Source organism: Sapajus apella, unplaced genomic scaffold (genome assembly GCF_009761245.1).
Source record: "Sapajus apella isolate SASKATOON/1434 unplaced genomic scaffold, GSC_monkey_1.0 scaffold6, whole genome shotgun sequence".
Lineage (NCBI taxonomy): Eukaryota > Metazoa > Chordata > Mammalia > Primates > Cebidae > Sapajus > Sapajus apella.
In genome coordinates, this window is record NW_022436946.1 from 11,729,951 (window position 1) to 11,738,214 (window position 8,264).

An 8,264-nucleotide genomic window follows, 5' to 3' on the forward strand; every position below is an offset into this window, starting at 1 on the left:
CTGTACAAATGATTGTCATGCTGAAATATTTCTTAACGAGGATTCTTTTTTTAATCTTGATGGAGATTCTCAGTGACTGGTCCATGATGGTTCATGAATAAGTTTCAGGAGGTAGTAGACTCTCCAAACTTTTTAGATATGTGTAATTTTCTTGGGAGAATCAATAGTTTTCATTACCTTTTCAGATGAGATCCAGTGCGTTCAGAGTGGTGCAGCCATAGACTTCATTACCTTTTCAAAGACGGCAGCTGCCCTCCCAGACAGAATTAAGTACTTTGTCCAACTTTTCTTTTGTGGTAAAAGTTTTCATTAAGTGTCGCAGTACCTCAGTCAGCATCCTCATGTGGAACTCTTCATTTCATTGTCTTCTTTCTTATTGTGGAGTAAGCTGATTTTGTGCTTTCCATTAAAATACTGCCTTGTTCCATTTCTGTGTTCCTATTTTAAATAGATCCTGTATCCCACCCTTGATATATCAGAAACACCGGCATCCAGTGCACCATTTGTGTTCTTGCGTTTCAGTGGCTTTGTCAATACTGTGGCCCCCATATTAGCCATCCTTCTCTACATTGCCTACTTATTTAAACATTATACCTTCATTTCCTGAGAAGCAAATTGGAGGTCTGAATTAAAAGCATTGTATATGTATCTGTAACATTGACTCTCTTCAGTATTGAATAAATTAGAGGAAATTTCTACATTTATGAATACATTTTGGGGTCCAAAAAACAACCAATTGCACAAATAAAGTATCGAAAGAGAGAAACGTTGTGGGGGAAAAAAGCAGAAAATGTACAGTAAACACTGAAGGGAGGAAGCACTTTGAAAAGAGGACATCACTTAGGACCTCAAAGGAAAATGGTATTTGAGCAAAGACCTGAAGGCAGCAAGGGACTGAGCTATGAAGATATTGGATGAGAAAACATTGTAGACCAAGGGAACAGCCAGTGCAAAGGCCCTGAGGCAGGCATATGTCTGGTTCCTTCATCAAATGGCTAGTAGGTCTGAGTGACTGGAGCAGTGAACTAGGAGAAAAAAGTAGAGGATGAAATCAGATCTGTGGGAGATCAAAGGGTAGCATTAAGTTCAGGGTTTATAGAGCATTGGGAGAATTTTGGCTTTTACTCTAAGTGAAACAAAGGAGCTATACAGAGTTTTGAGCAGAGGAGTGCTAAGATGTGACTTCCATTTTAAAAGGATCACTCAGCCTCTGTGTTGTACCTAGATAGGGATTAAGGGCAAACACAGGGAGACTAATTAGGGGCTCTTAATAATTCAAGAAAGAGATACTAGACCCCAGAGTAGAAGCAGTAAAAGTGATAGAGACAGGAGGCAGAGAAACTCTAGGCAGACAGGGGCAGGACCCTGGCAGAGCTCCACCTTCAAGCCAAAAATCTGAAACCCATGGCTCAAAGGGAGAATTTCTATACCTGTTTGCCCACTCTCTCCTGATTGATTCTTTCTGAATAATGTCTTTTTACCCATCAAATGCTGCCTTTTCCAAAACTACTTCTGGCCTGCTCCCCACCATCTGTGCCTATAAAGACCCCAGACTCAGCCAGTAGAGAGGAGAAGCAACTAGACATTAGAGGAGAAGCAGCTGGACATTGAGAGGGGACTTGACTTCAGAGACAATGGCTGGATGTTGGAGAGAGTCAACTTGACTTCAGGGGAGAGCGACCTGCCCTTCCCATCACCTTTCCAGCTCCCCTCTTCATTGAGAATCCCTTTTATTGCTCAATAAAATCCTCCACATTCCCCATCCTTCAACTGGTCTGCGTCACCTCATTCTTCTTGGGCACCAGACAAGAATTTGGGACCCACCAAGTGTCACACTGACCCTTTGACCTCGCTGGTGAAGGGCAGCCATCCCATGTGACAAGGCAAAGGGTCCAGTGAGCTGACAACACATTGCTGTTTGCAGATGGTGGAGCTAAGAAGGCATTGCAACATGCCCTCTGGGGCCTTGAGGTTTGCTCCTGCTGGCACTAAAGCAGTTGGCTGGTTCCCACACTCGCTTGCCTACATGCCGCCTCTCATGAGGGGTCAAACAGGGTGGGCTGAGTAAATGGGGCACCCCTGTCGTGAGTCCTGCAAAGGAGTAAAAAAAAAATCCTTCATAAAAGGAGGTGAGAGTCTAGATTCTAAATATGTTTTAGGGATAGAGGCAACACGATTTCTTGAAGAACTGAAGGTGGTGTAAGATAAAGAATGATTTGGAAGAATTCCAAGGTCTTAGGCTTGAGAAGCTGCAGGGATGGCCATTGTTATTTACAGAGAATCGAAAGACTGGGGTGGGGTTTTGTTTTTTAAAGCAGGAGGAATAAAGATCAGGAGTTGGTTCTAGATATGGTAAGTTTTCAGTGTGTGTGAGTTTGGATATTTGTGTTTTAATTTAAGGGTGAGGACTAGACAGGAGACACTAGTTGGAACTTATTGGCAAGGAGATGGTTTTCAAAGCTAGAGATCACCCATAGAATGTGGGTCAATAGGGTGAGGAGGCAGAGTGAGTGTCCAGTGAGCTGAAAGGAAACCGAGAGTGTGTGGTGTCCTGGAATCCAGGTGAGAAAATGTTTCTGGAAGGGGAAAATAATCGTCTATCTCAAAAGTTACTGTCTGATCAAGTAAGATGAATGACATTTAGTACTGGATTTAACACAATGTGTGTATGTGTATATATGGAGGGGCATGATCGTTGGTTATTTGGACAAGAGGAGTTTTGATGGAGTGGCTGGGGGAAAAGCCTGATTAGAATGGTTTTGAGAGAGAAAGGAGAAGAATTGGAGATTCTTTAAACACCTAGGGTTATTCTGCTTGAAAGTGGAGCAGAGAAAACAAGTAGTGGCTGGACAGTGGCATGTCATGAAGAAGGTGGCATACTCAGAACAAGTTAATGGATCACAGAGAAAAGAGAACATGGGTAACTCTGGTGTTGGCCCTCAGCAATTCCACTCTTAGGGATTCCTCTTAAAAAATAATCTGATGGGCCAAGCGCAGTGGCTCATGCCTGTAATCCCAGCACTTTGGAAGGCCGAGGTGGACAGATCATGAGGTCAGGAGTTCGAGACCGGCCTGGCAAACATGATAAAATCCTGTCTCTACTAAAAATACAAAAATTTGCCAGGTGCAGTGGCACTTACCTGTAGTCCCAGCTACTTGGGGGGCTGAGGCAGGAGAATAGCATGAACCCAGGAAGCAGAGGTTGCAGTGAGCCAAGATCATGCCACTGCACTCCAGCCTGGGCTACAGAGCAAAATTTCATCTCAAAATAATAATAATCTGATGAATATTCAAAGATATATAATTTAAGTACTCAAAGATACATGTTGTTGAAATATGTTTTAACATATCGTAAATGTCCATACTAACAAACAATGGGAAAGAAAATGTCTACATAATGACATTTGATTAATAAGATATAAACATGTAAAGATATCACCTGAAAGCAAATACCAGAAAGATACAAACATAGTCACGACATATTATAAGGAATGTGTCAGGAAACTGCATGTTTGGACCAGGTGTGGTAGCTCATAGCTATAACCCCAGCACTTTGGGAGATGGAGGCAGGAGGACCACTTGAGGCCAGGAGTTTGAGACCAGCCTGGGCAACATAGTGAGATCCCATCTGTACACACACACACACACACACACACACACACACACACACACACAGACAGAAAGAGAAAACTGCATGTTTATTATAAATTTGCATATCTCTGCTTATAGAAAAGAAGTGTTAACAGTGACATTGTTTTCTAAGTGGTGAAATTAGGGGTTGTTTTCCATAGGACTATGGATTTTATTTCTGAGCATCTACATTTTGTAATTTTTCTATGAATATATGTTGCATAAGCAAGACATAATCGTTCTCAGATTTGCCTGTCTTTGAAGAACTGCATGAAAGCCTCCCTGTGGTAATATTCTGTAATTTCCTGCCTTCCACCTGAATTAGAATGGATCACTGTTGGTTAATCTAGTATTACAGACCTATGTGAATCAGCTTTGAGATATTTCAAAAGTAAATTAGGAGATTGTTAGCTGAATTACAAAAAAACTCACTGAGGAGTGGCATGAAATAGTGATCTCTGCTGTGACTTACATCTTATTAAGATATGCTTAGCCAATAGAGCCAATAGCCTTTACGTGGCATAACGACTTACAGAAATGCTGTCATATTTCAATTCTAGAAAGCTGTTGTATTTCAATTCTAAAATCTGTAGACTTTTAGAGATCACAGTCTTTTTTTTAAGATCTCCACAGCATATGCTCATTTATCTGTTTTTCACAAATTATTTATTTTTCTTTTTTTTAATCTTAATATTTTATTTATTTATTTATTTATTTATTTATTTATTTATTTATTTATTTATTTATTTATAGAGACAGGGTTTCACCATATTGGTTAGACTGGTCTCGAACTCCCGACCTCAGGTGATCCACCTGCCTCGGCCTCCCAAAGTGCTGGGATTATAGGCGTGAGCCACCGCACCCGGCCACAAATTATTTATTTTTCACACTAAAAGGCAGAATACTTCCATGAGCTTTTAACCATCTCACATTCTCCTGTTCAGAACTTTTATAGCCTGATGTTAGTTACAAACACTGACTGCAATGAATCTGAAGATCATATTAGCTATCTATAAAACTTCTTCAAGTATTTTGGAGCTGAGAAAGAATAGTATTTATATTTTCTACTTAATTCTTTTACTTCTTTTTTTTTTTTTTGAAAACCAGTTGAGATTTTCATCCATTTGGCTGCTCTGTTTTTTTTCTTTTTCTTCTTAATTTCCTTGAACTCAACACAGTTGATTTGCTATCATGTTTTCAGGAACTACTGAGACTTCTATGGTTTTTGGTCTTATTGGTTGTGGATAAGTTGGATATAGGAAAGTTTGTTTGTTGTTGCGTTGGAGAATATTTAGGAGACTAGAGAGACCAATAGGTGAAACAGGAGGATTTTATTAAGGTGGCCACAGGCTCAGCAGATTAGCAGCCCAAAGCTGAGCAAAGGAGAAAGAAAATGGGGTACTTTTTATACATCCAGGATGACTTAGCAGCTAACAGGTTTACAGAAGCCAGAGCAAAGAACAGTTAATTAATTTGTAACATGTCTTGTGATGTGCATTACATTTGAAAAATAGCATTTTGAGAAATGCATTGTACATTATTTGGGTGTTATCTTGCCCTGTGACCTTCAGCTGGTCGGCAAGAAAAACAGGCGTCTTGAGATGCCTGGCAACTTTGCTGAGAATGTGGGGAGAATAGATAAGGTAGGTTTTTCAGGGAGTTAGTTAATTCTAAGCAGAGCTGGGGTTTAGGTTTTATAATAAACAACACACAACACAGCAAAATTTTCTTTATTATGTAGCAACTACAAATTACAAGGTTTTGTTTTTACTATTTACTATTATTTAATTCACTTCTTCAGTTCTGTTATACATTTCACCTTCTGGGCCAAAAATGGAGAAAAAGCCCCAGAAATCGAATGGTCAGAAATGATTCTAGTAAACCAGATGACTATAAAAAGGTAGTTTTCCCCCCCACATTCAATTTCCAAATTAGCAAATGCAGTTGAATTTTAGTAAACTGGTCATTATACTGTCTCAAGATGTGGTTACAAGAACTGAATAAGCTTATATTTGATTAGGCTGACAGAAAAACTAATCAGCAGAGTGTGGGCGGTACTGTGACTAATCACCCCTCCTGAATCAGACTTCCTTGGAGACCTGGGTTCATCTAAGGGTCACAGATCTGGTCTTTGTTTTTGTTAAACTTTGGCCATGATAATCTAGAAGGAAAGCGACAAAGAGTTTGAGTGAATCCATTGGCAATGTGGAGTGAAAGAGGATGATAACCAAGTGTTTTTTTAAAAACCCACCAAGAATGATGATGAAAAAAGAGAAATGATTGATATAAAGTTTACTTTGGAGAAATGTAGGCATCTATGAAATTGGAGGTTTGAACAGAAGATTTAAAGTTTTTTGTCTGTGAAGGAATACTTAACCTAAAATACAAGGCAAAGATCTTCTGTGTTCAGTTTGATGAATTTTGACAGTTTTATTCATGCTTATAGTTAGCACCTAAAACAAGATATAAAGCATTTCTGTCACACTAGAAATTTCCCTCATGCCTTTTTCTGATCATTTCACCTTCTTCATCAGTCAACTGTTCTCTGACTTTTATCTAAAATGGAGAAAATGTTTTAAGATCTAAATTCTTCCAAAAAATCAAGGATCAGGAAACTTCTAAGTATATGGTGTTCTCTGGTAATAAACTAGGGTATTTTCAAGTATTTGTCCTTTAGTTTCTCTTAATCTGGAATTAAGGAAAAATACAGGTATATTGAAAATAATGATCACAAATGTTTGGTTGTTAAAATGGTATTCTTAAATTTAAAACAGAAAATAGTAGATAGACATATTAAAAATTCTCATGTAATTTGTCTAGCATGTTTTCTTTATTAAAGTAGATGACAGGGAATGGGTTACAAAGGGTGAAGGAATACCATTATTTATTACCTAAATTGACAAATATCATTATTTTTTGAGGCAGGGTCTTGCTCCGATGCCCAAACTGCTGGAGTGCAGTAATGGGATCGTGCAGGCTCAGCCTCCTGGGCTCAAGCGATCCTCCCACCTCAGCCTCTTGAATAGCTGGGACCACAGGCATATGCCACCATACCTGGCTAAGTTTTAAAATTTTGAGTAGAGACCCAGCCTCACTGTGTTGTCCAGGCTGGTCGAGCTCCTAGGATCAAATGTTATATTATTCATTTACCTTTCTTTATTTTTTCCTTCCCTCTCCCCTTCCTCCCTGTTTCTTCCCCTTCCCTTCTCCTTCTCCCTTCCCTCCTCCCTCTCCCATCATCTCTCCCTTCCCTTCCCCTTTCCCTCCCCCCTTCCTTTCTCCATTCCTTTCCCCCTTCCTTCAACTTTAGCTTATAAGAAATATTCCTGTATTGCAGATTAAGAAGTTAAGACTTGCATTAAACAATCTTGGGGAAAAATGTCCAAATTTGTCCAAGATTATATAATTCCAAGAGTCAGATCTAGATGGAACTTTTCCCAGCATCTCTGAAGCAAAAAAAACCTTTTAGTGATGAATAAGTTTGTTCCCCTTTTTAATAAGTGCAGCAGCCTTTCTCCTTCGTGCAAAAACCTAGAGATACCAAATGTCCTATGACTATAAATATGAAGTCTAACAGGAAAAGTTCGTTGCCTTAGAACTTCTAGTTGTTTCTTTAAAGCTTACTTTAGTGTTATTTATTTTGTAACTCCTCCACTGATTTACCTCTATCACCACCAGCCACAGATGCAGTCAACTACCTACCTTGTTCTGGATTCTTCTAGGACATGTACATGCTTTCATTACTTCACATAGTATATTCTGCGATGAAATTGTCTGAAAGCCTTTCTTTTCTTCACTAATGAAAGGAAAAAATTATCTTTTAAATGTTCTCCTAAAGTTCAGCCAGCCACTGGCATATGGCAGGTACTCAAATGCTTTTGGAGGAATGAAGTACTAGAATCTCATTTTCTGTGTGCTATGGTTTGGATGTTTGTCTCCTCCAAATCAGATGTTGAAATGTGATCCCAATGTTGGAAGTAAGCCCTGGTGGGAGGTGTTTGGGTCGTGGGGGCGGATCCCTCGTGAATGGCTCGGTGCCCTCCTTGTGGTAATGAGTGAGTTCTCATTCGATTAGTTCATGTGGATGCTAGTTGTTTAAAAGACTCTGGGAGCTCTGGGACTTCCCCTACTTTCTCTGTTCCCTCTCTCACCATGTGACATGCCGGACTTGCCTTCACCTTCTGCCATCTTCCTGAGGCCTCACCAGAAGCTGAGCTGATGGATACTGGTGCCATGCTTATACGGCCTGCAGAACTGTGAGCCAAATAACCTCTTCATCAATTTCCCAGCCTCAGGTATTCCTTTATTGCAATGCAGAATGAACTAATACAACGTGTAATACATATCATTTGTTGAACACTGTCAGGAAGACTGCCTCTCCGGAAGTCTCTTATTGGATTGCATGTGCTTGTAGCATGTGAGCAGGGCCCGTGGGTTGCTCCCATGGGGAGCTCCTTGAGCCACATCCAGACACTGGACCTGGGCCCTGCTCTGTGAAGAGCTCTGCTCATTTAAACTCCACAGTTGCTGGGATTTGAATTAGTGTACTGCCAATTAACCTGAGCTCATGAGAATTCTGCAAAAGATATTCTCAGTCAAATGCCTTTAAGCAATGTCAGGTAAAATATTATTCA